The sequence below is a fragment of the Chinchilla lanigera genome, unplaced genomic scaffold (assembly GCF_000276665.1).
Source record: "Chinchilla lanigera isolate Chin_1 unplaced genomic scaffold, ChiLan1.0 scaffold00042, whole genome shotgun sequence".
Lineage (NCBI taxonomy): Eukaryota > Metazoa > Chordata > Mammalia > Rodentia > Chinchillidae > Chinchilla > Chinchilla lanigera.
In genome coordinates, this window is record NW_004955443.1 from 10902572 (window position 1) to 10918774 (window position 16203).

Sequence of the window (16203 nt, forward strand, 5' to 3'; positions counted from 1 at the left end):
TAGGGGGAGACATCCCGTCTCTCTCTGCTCCTTGGCTGCGGCGGGTTGAGCAGCAGTCTTCAGCCGTGCTCTGCCATCATGTCGTTTTTGCCTCGGAGTCAGCGGACCATGCACTGAAAGCTCCCTGGATTAAGCTTCTCTTCCTTTAACTTGTGGTTGTTTTGTTCTAGTGATGGGAAAGCTGACTGATATGTGTGGTAAGCAACTGGCCACTGTGAATGCAAATATACTAAGATGAAAATACTTTTATATTTATTGAAGTCTAAGCATATAAAGATGTTCTGACATGGCTCTTTGGGCAAATGTCATGCAGGTACAGTACTTAGGTCCAGGAGAACCCTTTATTAGCAATTGGCCTAGTCTTAGGTTGATATAAATCAGAGCTGAGTCATAAAGATACCAAATAATAAGCAGGACTAGAAGATTTACAATGAATTCCTTGGGATCCTCTGGACCCAGGCTGATAACAAACAATTTAAAAAATACATTTTGTTCTATTGCTCAATGGTAGGAATATAGACAATAATAATGTGTATTTCAAAAAGCTAGAAGACCAGGAGTTTGAATGTTTGCAACACAAAGAAATAATAAGAGGGGAGATGGATATACTTGCCCTAGTTTGAAAATTGCACAAGGCTTATATTTATTGAAATAGTCCATAAATACATACAAGCAATCAATATGTAAAATTTTATGAATCAATTATTTTTAAAACACTAAAAATACAAGATAAAAATAATTCTGTGCATTATGTCACTGCACAATCGGTCTACTGTAGGTAATAATGTAGTAATGTATATCTGAAACACTAGAAGAAAAGATTTTGAGCATTTTCACCACACAAATAAGTTTCTGAGGAGATAAATGTGTTTACCTCATTTATATATTATACTATATATATTGAAATATCTATTGCTATGTAAATTTACATTTGACTATTAAAAACCTTAAAAATTAGGAAAGCATTGTGTATCTGTCAGATGGAAGTGATAGATTACCCTGAATATTTGTAAGTAAGAAGTGCACAGGTCTGCATCATTATTGGAAGCAAGAGGGTCCTAATGCCAAATGTGTATTGCACTGGACTTTGGGGGCACTATATCAGTTGTTGCTGCCCGAGATTAAGTGGGTAAAACAGGCTTCCCATTCATCACCTGGGGCATCTCTAGGCTTAGACCTGGCTCATAAGGAGAGAGTAAAGGGCTACTTTTTTTTTGGGCTTTATCAGGAAAGTTAATAATTTTCTGGTCCTCACAGTGCTGCTTTTGTTCAACAAGAATTACAGTTTTTATAAGTCACCTTTATTTATTATTTTTATTTGGTTTACAAACAAAACATTTATTTTATCAAATTATTTTATTTCTGTGTACCAATAAATATGTAAATGGTGTATTATACTATTTGAAGTCAAACAATTTAAATTCCATATCATTGATCTTCAGTGTCTGATGCAGGCATTTCTTAATTCAGAATACTGCACTTTTTAATTTAATACAATACCTAAGTTGGCAATTAGTAAGTTACTGCTCAAAATAACTATGTACCTTCATTGCTCAGGTTGGGCTTGAACTTGTGATCCTCCAGCCTCAGGCTCTCAGGATGATGGGATAGCAGGTATGCATCACTGTACCAGGCTACACATTTACAAAACTTAACCTTCTTTCATTCTCCTCTAGTGAAGAAGACATATCTTGTTAGTGCATGTGTACCTATGTCATCTTTTTCCCATTTTTCAAGACCCCATCTGACAGTGTGATCCATGTATCTTAGAAGAAGTTAGAGGAACTCCTAAGCTCTAGAATCACATAGGTAAGCCTTCAAACTATGTCTCCTTATATTCAGTACAAATCCTTTTTAACTACTTTAATGTTTCCCTAATTCATGGCCCTCAAAACAGCTCTACTAGATAATAAGTTTTCCATGGAATATTACTTTTTGTTTGAATACTTGTGAAAGATTCATTCCGCTGTTTTGAACATATTCAAGTTAATTTCTTTTGTGTGTACATGTCAGAACCTTGAAGATAATAACATACTAAGTGAATCGACCTCCAAAACGTTTCAATTCAACAATTCCTGTTCTATGTGGACGTTGCATTTTTCACAGTACCTCACTCATGTCTTCTACATTGGGTCACCAAAGAACAAAACTTTGGTGACTCCAGTCTTACCTCACTCTTAATATTTATACTTTGTAGGGAAGTTTTTGTTGTAACTCTTTGTCCTCAATACGCCTGTGCAATTTTGATGTTTCAGAGACTTTTCTTGCAGTATAATAGGCATAGAATAATGCATTTGGGTTTTTTGAGACTTTATGTTTTAAACATATAATTTACTTGGTTGTATTGTCCTTAATATGTTTTTCTCTTTACTAGGTAAATGTCATAGGTGTTGGGACAAAAATACCATTAGAAAAAGATTAAATTCTTAAATGCTTTTGGGAAATTATTGCCATCACTACTGGTCAATGGGTCACTAGAAGAAGCAGAATTATATAAGCCTAACACAAAGGATCTAGAGAAGATTTATCACTGCATCAATTAGCTAGATTATGAGAAGAGTGAGGTTAGAAAAATGGAGGTAAATTTTAAGGTCAGACAAATAATTTCAAATCATCACCATCTTTGTAATCTTTCTAAATATATTAGTTTGAGGATGAAAGAAAAAAATGGGCATTTTTGTAATTTTTTTCAATTGATTAGTTTTCTTTAAGTGATTTTTTTGTGGTATCCTCTAACCTGTGTGGGATATTTTTTAAAAATGCAGATTTTTGGCATGCTCTTGAAATATTTAAATTATATTTTTAAAAATAAGAATGATATTTACAAAACTATCAGAAACAAATATCTGGTCAACAAAGGCTGTAGAAGTGAAAGAAATGGAAATGTTACTATGGATATGCATAGCTGAACAGTCTTTCCAAGAGGGTAACATGGACCGAGGACTGAAACACTGATAATGTCTGGCAAGGGGAAGAAAGTGGTCACAGTTCAAATCGAAAAACTTTCCAGACATTTGGAACCACTGTGGATATCTTGAATTTGTTGAAATTTCATTTTTCATGTTAAAGATGAAAAACCTTTCTGCTGTATATTCTTATTGGAGATCACTGTTGTCTCATATCAAGTAAATTCCAGTGAAAATGGACTTTAAGGGTTTTTTTATAGTTAACATCACTGCTTATTGTTTTTAATCTGTTCAAGCTTTGCTTACCAATCTTATTAATTTTAAGCCATATAAATAATATAAAAATTAGTTTAGTGCCAAGAAGATAGGCACACACTATAAAATTTCTTCACTAAGCTATTACTGGTTTCTGTTCTCAGAGTATGGAAAAATGAGCAAAACTCCTGATTTATAAGGCAAACTTCAGAGACCATTCAAAAATATGTGGAACTTTCAGCCATTTTTTTCTATATTAGAATTCTTCTATTTAAAAAACTATATTTTAAGTCCTATAATATTCCAGATGCTTAAGCAAGCAAACGAATTTTCTAGAAATAGCAAAATATAGCACTCGAGAAATTCTGATACACTTGTTTGAAGTTTTCTTGATTCTGCAATGTGTTAATCATTTCAAGGAAATCTGGACTTGAGTTTGAATTACCTTCTTTCACTTCTGTGTGTCATAGATTTATACCTGCAAAAGAAGACATGGTTGTTAGGTTGTTTTGCACCATTCAAGATGGCTTGTGTTCATACCTGAAGGGAACGTGTTCTAGTTGGCCACCTAACTTGACAAATGCAACTTAATTGCTTCTCATGTGATCATGTCTGTAAAACACTGTCCTCAGCTTATTTGACATCCAGTTCCATTCTAGCAGAGCATAGCTCTGCAGTGGGAAATACAGAAAACAGTAATTCCTGGGTTTAGACAGGATTGACAGTGGAAGTGAGGACAAGTGTGATGAATTTAAAGCAGCTAGTTTTATTAGAAAGAGTATCAGAGGGTCATGTAGGAATGTACCTTGAAGGTATAAATGAGAGGAGACAGGGTGATGAAAAGTCTAACTAAATCTAAATTTGGGAAAACATTGTGGTTGGCTTCACAACATTTACCTCCTCTTTTTCCTTGTTTATTAGCAATCTGAGAAGCAGTTAGTAGCACTAAACCAAGACATCAGTCCAGTCAAGTTTTTTCATCCTCGGGGCATTCATTGATTAAGGAATTCCTACAATGAGGATTCCTGCAGTGGGAGGGGAATGCTATTTCAGTGCAAAAATGAAATGCAAGAAGCCTGCTGGGGAATTCTGAAGCCAGTTACCTCCTTTTAAACCATTACAAGAAAATACAGTCTCTATTCTTCAGGATATGATTTTACTATGGGGAAAGACATACACTTTTCTGCTTTTAGTAACTCCTAGGTAAAGCTACCTTGGAAAGAGGATAAAACCAAGAAATCTGTTAACAGCATAGCCCTAATTCTAAAGGTGTTCTTATCACTGAAGTATGGTGGCAGTATATCCTTCTATTACTTTTATCTGGAAACATTTGAACCAATATAAATTTTGTCTTAAAATATCCTGCCTATATTCCCCAAAATGTAATGCTAAAAGGCTCATGGGGCAAATAATTGTATTATTCAGAAAAGTCCCAGTAAAAGACACATTTATTTGAACCAGAATTAAATTATGTTTTTAGACTAGTATATTTCCCTTGGACAGTCAAGCTGCTGTTTACTTTCTCTTTGGTGTCTCTAACCGTGACATACATGTTAATCAGTGGTTGTAGGACTTGAGATTATGCATTTTAGACAAGCTGCAGGTGATGCTGATGACATTGGTCCATGTACCACTTGAAGTATCAAGCAGAAAACAGACTTTGTGAGGGCAGTAAGATAAACAAATATGAGAAATTACTGGACTCTGACCAGGTATGACATTATATTCACAAAGACTCAAGTAATACATCTTCACAGAATTCAATTCTAAACAGATCTCCATATTACACATTTGTTACCACCTCACATATTAAAAAAAAAAACCTCACCTTATAAGTTCCTAGTGCATTATGGGAATGATAGAGTGCTAGAGGGGAAACTTCTTGATTGCATTTTCTTTTCCCACTTAATTCAATTTTATAGAAATAAATTGACTGACTTTGCAAAAATAGGAAAAATCATTGACCTATAAATTGGTTAAAATAAACAATTCCAAGATACTTACACAGATTTATATGAAGAAGCAATGTGCATGATATGGTTACCCAAATAGCTCAGCCTATTTTTCTTGGGGAGTTTAATTGGGCCCTCATCCAAATGCTTTCATCGCCATAATTAGTTGTCAACATATTCCGGCTCGCTTTAATTATTTCATTGTTCTTTCTTCTTTCTTGAGCAAAAAGTACTTTCAGTTTTGCACAATAAAATGGAAAAATTTTACAAGGATGCAAATTTTGTATGTTCCAAATGAATATTTTACGTATTTGAAGGAAAGAGAATAATGAATCCCAGATCTTGGGAAATATAAAAAAGAGGGATACTCTTTTGCTGTTTTTACTCTTGCTCAAATGCACAACTAGTAGAAAAATAAACATTCAAGTTTGCCGATTAAACTTTACGGATTAGTTGGGTAGTCAGCTTCTATAATACCTTAAACAAATATACCTTAATATGATACAAGCATATTCTCACTCACATTCCCCGTGAAAGTTCCTTTTTGGCAAGACAGTAGCTCACCTACAGGTTGTGCTTTCTTCCCATCCTTTGGCTTCTCCTTCCCTCCATGCCTTAAAATTCTGTCTATCCATCATGTGAAAGCTTGAGCAAGAGTATGAGAGCCCTGATCTAGAAGTGATATATCAGTTTTGCTAAAATTCCAGTGTTGAAGACTAATCACATATGTTACAGGGGTGTTGGAAAATGTAATCCACAGTTGAGCAGCTCTTTCCTAGAAAAAGCTCAGAAATATGGAAGGGAAAGCACAATTTTTGGCAGACAGCTATTTTGCCATAGTAGTATTTGTATAATATCTGCAGGCTGGACCAGGTTCTTCACTAGAAAGGCGAATGAGTGTTTGAACAGCACTACCCAGTGAAGTAAACAGCCACATAAACAAAAATGCAGTCCAGTGTGGTCAGTAAGAGCTAAGCAGCTAGAAAGAAAACTTTAATGAGGAAATTTGCTTTTTGAGAAGCTAATACTCACAACAACAGAAGTGGATGTAGGAGATAAGACTTAGAAGAAAGTTGCCACTACTTATGTAACCCCTGACAAGAGCTTAAAGTTACATACTGACAGCGTGAAGAGGCAGAGGATCCAGGAGACATTTATTAAGCAAAATCAGGAAGATTTTGTACAATAAAATAAAAAGGAGTTACAATACAGTCTGATTTCCTACTGGGCTTGAAAAACCGGATGGACTGTGACACTGACATTTTAGGGGACTAGAAGTCACAACATAGTATAAATGTTAATGAAATCATTTGGAAATGCACAGCAAAGATTTGTTCCATGGCACAAGACAGTGATCAGAAGTTGATGCTGACATAAAAATGGTAGCTAACCCAAGAAAGTAGCTAAAATAGTAAGAAGAAGCTGGATAATCAGAAGAGAGGATGGCTAAAGCCCACATCATAATTTATGCTGCAAAAGTAATTGAAATGGAATCAGGAAGAGATTAGATTTACTGTCACAATTTTGCTGATTAAATAGAAGTAGATCAAATCACTCAGTATTCAGAGAAGTGTGTACAACTGAACAGACTTCCAATGAATTCATGTTTTGTGAATCATAGACATGTTGATAACTACTCTTATGCATCGAATTGACTGGCTGAAAGGATTTGCATATATCTTAACTGCGCCGTTACGAGTGTCTTTTATCGTACTGGGGAGAGGCCGTTATTTCTGGGAGTCTTTTGGATGTTTTCAGATAATTAACACTTGCCGTGGCAAACTGAGTAGAGACCAGTTGTCCTCTGGACAGAAGTAGATGTCATCTCATCTGATAAGGGGGTGAATAGAACAAAAGGGAAAATGATGTTGAAATTGTTTTTCCTGCCTACATGCTGAGCTGTAACATAGCTCTTCTGCCCTTCAGAATAGTCCTGTGGATTTTCAGGTGCGTGGGCATTGACTGAATTTGCACCATTGACTTACCTGGGTTCCTAGTTTACAGATGATAGATTGTGGGATTTCTTATCTCCCATAACCATGTATGCCAACTTCCCATAATAAATCTTCCTCTCACACATTTATCACTTCTGTATTTTTGGAAAAACTGACTAATACAGGCATACTTAATAATCAGTGAAAAATCACTTCTCCTATTCTAAAAAATTGCACATGTTCACAGGTACATCATTTCAACCGGTTTGTGGGTTTTGTAGGCTCCTAGAAATCATGTAAGGCACATGAATTCCAGGTTATGAATTCTTCCCGTGTGTTCCTAAAGGGTTTTTGATATAAAACACTAAGTTTTGAAAACTTTGGTGGCCTGTTTCTTTTAAAACAAAGGAATTCCTGAATGTAGTTTTAATTCACGATATTGATATAAAAATTTTTCAACAGAAAATTAAAAGATTTAACAGAATTAAAAGTTTCAATTCTATTTATTTCAATTTTCTCTTAAGTGGAGGAAATCCTGAAATATAAGGAAAAGTATATTTTATATTAGTGTTTTTGTTATGTTCTATTTCTTTTAGAATGACATTGGCAACTCATCTACTGTTTGCATTTAAAAATTTTTCAAAAATGTACTGACATTTTGCCTCCTCCATTTCTTTTTTCTTGGTGACAGGGTCTCACTATATAAATGACATTGGCCTGCACCCACTGTGTAGCCCAGCTGGCCTCGAATTTGAAATGATCCTCTTGCCTCAGCCTCTGTAGCACTGGGCTTATAGGCATGCATCACCATGCCTGGCTTCTATTCTATTTTCTATTAGTGATATTTGACTTCTAAGTTTCTTGATTATTTTGATAGAAATTTGGGAAAATGATACTAGATTGTTTATATCTTTTAAACAAAAAATTACTCTTAATAGTTTCAACAGTACCCAATATAGACAAAAATAACATCTATTAATGATTAAACCAAACTTAGGAAAAATAATAAAATCAGAGAAATTTAAATCAGTGTGATAGAACATTTTTCTGCAGTGTGTCTCCTGGTGTTTTGTCCAGTCTGATTTTAGAGGACCAAAGTAATTAATATTTTTTCCATGCTTTTGGAGGAATGTATTCCTTGCTTAGAATTAGCTTTTAGTTTGTTGTAGTCATTCATTGCTATGGTTCATAGGATGTAGATTAACATCTCAGCTTTTTCCTCAAAACTTAGCTAAAATTTATTTCTTATAAATTGTAAACAGAAATAATCAACATCAGCTTTAAAAAGCTACTTCCAATTCTTATCCATCTTTCATTTCATAGTGAGTTATTAGATTTGTTGTTTTTTTATTTGTTTTTGTTTTGTGGCATATTTTACTTAACAAGAGATTACTGCACACCTGAACTTTAGGGTGGTAGGCAGTTAAAGAAACTGAGAAAAAAAATAATCATAAAACTTTAAGAAGTACTTATTATTCCATTCTAAACTCCAAAAGTAGGGGCTGGGGATTTAGCTCAGTGGCACAGCGCCTGCCTGGCAAGTGCGACGTCGTGAGTTCGATTCCTGGTACTGGAAAAAAAAACCAAAAACAAACAAAAATAAAAAATAAAAAATAAATAAAATCCAAAAATAAGCGCACATGTACTCTCTGCCTACAAGTAGAACAAATTAGCTCCTAATGGCAATGGTCATTCACATAATAATTATTTTACTTAGGTCACTGTCCCATTGCTATGACACCCAGGAATTAAAGGAGGAGAGGTTTATTTTGGCTCACAGTTTTAGACATCTCAGACATAGCCAGCTCTGTCCTAGGCAGGAAGGACACAGTGGAAGGGTCTGGGTTAGGAAAGCTGCTCATGTCATGGGGGTCAGGAAACAGAGATGGGGAGGAGTCAGCAAGGGAGAGATACCCTTCTTGGTCAGTCCCCTAATGACCCACCTACAACTGGATCCTGCCTCATAACAGCAAGGCAGCTACAACCCCCTTATCACCTAATCATCTTCCAAAGCCTTACCTCTGAACACTGGAGGAGGCCTCTGTGGCACATTCTAGATCTATACCATAACACTAGTGAAATGTGAATTGGGGACCAGTCACTGTATTGGGAACTGAGGAGTTTGCATATCAAGTTACACATCCCAAAAATTCTTCATCATCACTGTAACACAAAACCAAATTTTATTATAGATTAAAACAAAACTTTTGCTGGAATTGTCCTTCCTATCCATACACAGTCCACATTCTCTAGCTTTTGGGGGATCTAAACTGAGTGAATCCCCCCTCATAGCAATAATCTTATACTTTGAGAGTATAACAGTGAAAATCTCCCTGCATAAATTGGGCTATATTCCACAAGAGACCGACTCTATTGAGAACAAAACAGAGTTTATTAATTTGAGGCTAGCCACCCTGCATTCCTGATTTGTGAATCAGGGAAGTGGGCAGGGGAGGGGCTGCCTTTATTGCCACCTTATATACATTTTTTGTTTCCATGGTAACAGATTGGGATGTTACATTCACTGATCCCAGTGGCCATATGGTCTTTCTTTCATTCTGTGGGACCCCAGGTCAGTTGCAGGTCGCACGTCTAACCATGACAGATGTTTTTCCCATTATGTTCTGTTTGTCTCCTTTTTAAAAACCTATGCGTTCCTTTAGGGTTACAGTGTTTACCTAGGGCCAGGAGCTGGAACTACCCAGGCAGGGTCACGGAGGGTTACCTAGGTCTGGATGCCCCTTATTGTGGGGAGACATTCAGGGCAGAGTTTGACTAAGGGATTAGCTCTTACACTGTCCTGGGAGGCTTCCCAAGACACCGCTTGGGCTTTTACTAAAACTATTTTATCTAAAATAATATGCTATGATTCATTGTCCCCTACAAGAGTATTTCAAATAATGGCAGGGGGCGACTTACAAATGCAAATGCATCTATCCATGACCAGATCTGTGCCAATTCCTTACCGACAAATTTGGTACTAAACACACTGAAAAATGGATCGGAAAAAGATAGGTAAATAACGAGATTTTAAGGCATTGAATCTGAGGCAAAGGAAAAACTGAAAAACACACTCCCAGTGGGAATTCAGGTGTGTGCTTCCTGATTTTATATGCAGTCCCCTGTTCCCAACATATCCTACTCCTGCAGAGGGTGGCAGCTGATAAGACTGTATCAAAAACAAGAACAGATGACTATGAGCTGAAAGAATGAAAGAGTTAACAAAGGAAGAAGTTAAAGGCTCTGGATTTACCATACCATTTTCTTTTAGGAGCTCTTTGCACTACTGTATTCTTGGAAACTGTTGAGTGTTCATTCCATTGTCCTTCTGCTTCAGAGACTGAAAAACTAAAGCCATCTATACTAGCAGCTGGACTTCTCAATCCAAATTTGATTTTATAAGTTGTGTTTCATGCATTCAAGTGAGAATCAAAAATCAAAATGAGAGTTGTGTTACTGATCTTTCATTTTCTTTTGTTGAGGGAGGGGTAATTTTGTAGTTGTCTTTCCATTGGCCTCCCAACTCCAGCCAGATGTTGTCCTTCAGTTCCCAGTGCAGGGCCCTTCCCAGGCCCAGAAGAATTTGAGAGGTGGCCCAAACCTTGTAAAAAGTAAAGTGACTTTGTGCTGAGCCGATGTCTTCAAGCTTTGAGCAGAGTGGATTGCAGCTATACCAAGTGATTGAGCAAAGGATAACTGATTGGGTATTAGGAACCAGCGCACTTCCCTTTCTACCCTAGAGAAACTGCCTTGTGCTGCTCAAGTCTCCGTCTACATCACTATTCTGGTGATGGCTAAGCCAGGCAAGGTGGTACACATCTGAAATCCCAGCACTCAGGCAGCTGAAACAGGAGGATCATTGAGAGTTTGAGGCCAGCGTGGGCTACGAAGTGAGCTCAGAGCCAGCCTGAACTGCATAGTGAGACCCTGTTGCAAGAAGACAAAAAGAAAAAAGGTGATGGCTAACAATGAATGCCGAGCTCCTTTGCAAAAGTAGAAAGCAAAAACAAAAACAAAAAAAAATTTTGTTTATTTATTTTAATGGGGATATAACATTTGTATTTATTTATGGGGTACAGTATCAAATAATAATGTATATAGCATGTAATGATCAAAGTAGGGTAACTATCACAAATTAGGGTAACTATCTCCTAAACTGTTATTGTGTGTGAGTGCTTTGGAAGCTTCAAAATCTTCTGTAGTTAATTTAAAATGTGTAATTAATGTTGTAGACTTCAGTTGCTTTATTGTACTATATCCCATAAGAACCGCTTCCCTCTGTGTTTCAACAAACATTACCCACCCTCTCCCCAGTATCCTTCCCACATCTCTTCGCAGCCTCTACAGATCTCTATACTTTACTTTTAAGTGATCAGGTCAAGGATTTTTATACATTTTCATCCATAATGCCGTACTGGGCATATCACAGAGCTCATAAATAATCACTGAGTGAATAAGTGAGTTAATGAATGTTATACACTGGGATTTGGGGATCAGACTATTCTTCAAACTACTCATAGTTTCATCTTTAAATATTACTATATTTGTATTGTCATTCTGAAATATTTATGAATACAAGACTGTAAATTCTCTAGGGGAAGGAAAATATTTGTATTTGTTTATTTATTTATTTATATTTTAAAGAGGGTAGTAAAAGAAGAAAAAAAAGAACAATGGTGGCATACCAACATCACAAGAATAAACCGAAGAAGGGGCTAGGGGTTTAGCTCAGTGGGATAGCACCTGCCTGGCAAGTGCGAGGTTGTAAGTTCAATTCCCGGTACCAGAAAAAAACCAAAAACCAAAAACAAACAAACAAACAAAAGAATAAAACAAAGAAAGAAAGCACATTAAAAGTGACACAGGGTTTCAAAACAAAATGGTAGGAATTAACAGTGGTTGTTATATTACATATTATTATCTTCAATTATATTGCTTAGAGTACCAGATATAAGAATGGAAGACTGTTCAAACCATTAAAGAGAATTAAAAAATTATTAGATAAAACATTAGAGATAATATAGTTTCACTAGACAAGATGGTAGGAGTTCACTAATGGCTGTTCCATTGCGTATTGCTGTCTTCAAATCAGTTCCTCAGATTGCCAGATACAAGCATGCAAAATTGGTCAGAATATAAAAATTTTTAAACATTAACTGTTCCTTTCAGTATGCCATCAGACATCAGCAACACTATTGTTCCAGCTATTCTTTTATATACATCTATCCATCCATCTATCCATCTATCTATCATCTATCTATATTTTGCCTTCCTTCTTTCTTTTTTCTTCTTTCCATCATATGAGTTGTTCCTTCCTTTGAGCAATTTCTTTCCCTTTCATATCATCTAAGGAAAATAGTTTTAGATAGTTGTTACTAAAATATCTTAGTAAGACAATGTGAAAAAGAATGAGGGCAGTGATGTTCTTTAGTGTATGCCTATTAATGTGGCTAAGGGTGTGGAAGGATTTAGCAGTACCAGAAAGGACTTGCAGGCTGTGGAAATACAGATTCCTACTTAGTTTTCATTTCTGGACTTTTGCATTTTTACTTACCTGCAGGAATTTATTTGGTTAAGTATTTAATTTAGTATTTGTCAGTATGGTCCCAATTCCCTAATGCTCATGTTTAGTACTTTTAAAGGTAATTTAACTTCTAAAATAAAGAATAAATATGCTAAAGGGTTACACATTCTTGTGACTTACCACTTCTGTCTTTTTTATGACATATCTCCACTTCATAGACCCATGAACCTGAACTTATGTAGACTGTAGTATAAAAACAGAATTAATATTAAGAGTTTTATTACTGTATGACTCATTTTGTGGCTCAGCAAACTGCGGAAGTTAAGCTACATATTCTGCAGAGACCAAACAGCATAACAACTTCAAAAGGATATATGTGTGAATGTGTGTATACATTCTTTCTGTAAAAGCATTTTGTGTTCCATGAGAATAATCTTACTCTTTTCCAAATTGGAAAATAGCAGAGCTTAATGATTGCTATTGGAAGAAGCAATACAAATTCATTTCATACCCCATTGTGGCACATTTCTTAGAGGAAACTAGTACAACTTGGATGAAATGGGTATATCTTCTCTGTGTTTTGTCCTTCCAAATATCACTTATGTCTCACCAGTTCATATCAGCCTGGATACAGAAAAAGGTCACATTATCGATAGTAGCACATCAGTTCTGCTTCTGTAGTTAATGTTAATCAATAGGAAAACGGGCTCATTTGCTTTAACTTATTTCTCAGGACCCTACGAGCTGGTCACATTTACTCTTCAACACACTGTCCTCTTATGCATGCCTGTATGCCACTGGAAATGCTCTAAAAGTAATTGCTCTAAATTGGGTACTCCAGTATGTTTCTCTTCTTCATGTGTTATATTTTTAAAAGGTGTATATTATTAATATAGAATAATACACTTTAAAAAATACTTCCTTTGTGCCAGGATTTTATGGGAGTTCTTGGGAATGTACAGAGCAAGAGACCGGAGTTAATCTTTATAATAACCTTTGTGCTGATCTTATATCTTTGGACAAAGCACAAGAATTCTGAGCCATTTTTACCTTTGATGATAACACTATGGTTCTTCTTTCCATTAGGATGGGATGTCGCTTGAAGGGCACCCCTAAGAACTGATGTGATGGGGAAAGAGCTGATGCCAGACTTTACAAGTTCCATTTCATCTGAGTGGATTTATTCTCTCCGTTATTCATATAGAAAGAGACTTCTTTACCTTGCCCATATAACTGTTTGCAATCTCATTTTCTAATTCACAGGAATAGTAATGAGACAATATTCTGAAATGCATCATACTATATCTATTTGGATGTCCTTAATGTTGCTTTTACTCATGATATAATTGTGTCATTAGATGACTTTCTCAGTTTCATGAATCTAGCTGAATGGGAGATTTTTCCCCTTTTCCTATGCACTAAAAAATAATTCCTTATTGTGGCTTCAAGTAATTCAGCTAGGTTTTAAAATGATATAATGGCTAGTAAGAGACTATGTGCTGTACAACCTTAGCTCAGTAAGTGAAATGTATGTGAAAAGGAGACTATAAAGCTCTGGAGCTTAATAGAGGAGTAGATAATGCACTAGTTAAGTGGAGGAGAGACAGTGTTTTTAAAACTAAATTCTCACAAAAGTTAGATTGTTTTTAATGAACACCTCCTCTCCTCTAAAGAAGAAGTGACACTTGTTTCTAACTGAAAATTAAAACTTAGCAAAACAACTAGGGCAACAATACTTGAAGATATTTTTTGGCTTGAGTGAAATTTTATTGATTTTCTCATTTTAAGTCAATATCAAATGTGTTTAAATGTTCCTTTCTCCAACATCTATCCTAAGAGCTCCAATTAAGCCACATTTTATTTGGAAATGTGCTGAAATTATGGGAGCAAGTTATCCTATGCAGAGCATAGATCTTTTGAGCCAATTGGAAGTATCGTGTACATCTTACCATTTTATATTTCAAAAATTTGAAGCTGAGAGATTATATGTCTTCAAGGTTACACAGCTAGATTTTAGCAAATGATACATTTGAATTCATACCTATGACATCTCAATTATTGTAATCTTCCTAGTGCTTTATACCTTGAAATCCACGATTTGTTGTCAGGTTGCACAATTTGAGAGAATAAATTAGCATATAAAATAATCTGCAACACTTTTGCATGAATAAAAGTTGTCAAAATGAAGAAACATTAGATAATCGAAGAAAAGTTGATTTATGGTCTTAGGGAAATATCTGGTGCTCAGAAGTCTGCGGGGTTAACACGGTTTCTTTGCATAATTATCATAATTTTAAATATAAGACTCAAAATTTATTAAATCTATTTTAAAATTTTTGTTCAAACACTTTCATATTTTTCTTTAGTCTTTGGAATATGAAAATTAAATGAAAGTGATTATTTTGAGTCCATAAAGCTCATTAGACGCTTTCATATTATATCAATATATAGTTGTTCGAGACATGATACTTATTAAAAGGTTGCAAATCATGTGAACCTTAAATATTTCCTGCTCCAAATTAATGTATTTTTTATGCATACAAAATAATCTACTCAACTCATTCTTTGTCCTATGGCTTTATTTAGATTTTTAGCTTTTTTTCATTTTCTCACTGTAGCATTTCTACTACACTGACCTGTTCTTTAAAAAAATACTTTAACCAAATATTTGGAATACTTTAAGGTACTAATATAGAAGACATTTGAGTGCCTAGGAATAAGCATTGTTTTTTTTGGTGTGCAGAGAAGACAATACACTGACTATAGGGTTTAGCTAATGCTGTGAAATTAAAGGTGAATGTAATCCTTCTAATAAATGGACCATGGTAGTCCAATTTAGTGCAATACTTTTAGTGATGACAGATGTTGGAAATGAAATATTTAACTTATGCCTTCAAAGGTCAAATATAAGCTAATATCCTTGGTAGTTACAGAATAGCTATTATGACAGTTGATTACTCTGGTGCTGTTTGTAGCCTTACTGTTGGCAGTTACACACAGAACAGTCAAGAGTACCTCAATCTTTAGGAATATTTGCTGAAGATGATTCACTGGTAGGCATTGTTGAAAGGAAATTTTGTATACAACTATGACCCTTATATTTCATGTTAAGATACATAGTGAGTGTAATACATTACAGAATCCTAAATTTTTAGACCACTGAATTGATTCATCAGCACATGAATAATTAATATTACTTTGCCAATAATTATTCCCTCTTAAACATTTTAGTTTTTGTTGAGACCTCTGCATGCAGAGAAATTCTGAGAAATATGTATATGGATTTATTCATCTTTGAAGATTTATTACCAATCTCCAGATGCAAAGGAACTAACATCAGGCTCATTGCTATTAAATTTTTAGAAATACTACCCACGCAGTAAGATTTCCTGACCTTGCAGGCTAATAAAATGTTTTAATGTATCAGAATCAGCAGAGCATGTGGGCGGAGAAGTCCCTGAGCTAATTAGTCATCCCTCTCCCAAGAGCTGTGTATGACTTAGTGGAGTGTGTTTAGCATTACAAGTAAATCAACATTGTTGCGGCAGGGAAACATCATTTCTGAGTCATTTTCATAACTCTGCACCTTGACTTTCCAATAAAATCCTCCAGGTTTATGACTCTCATAGCTT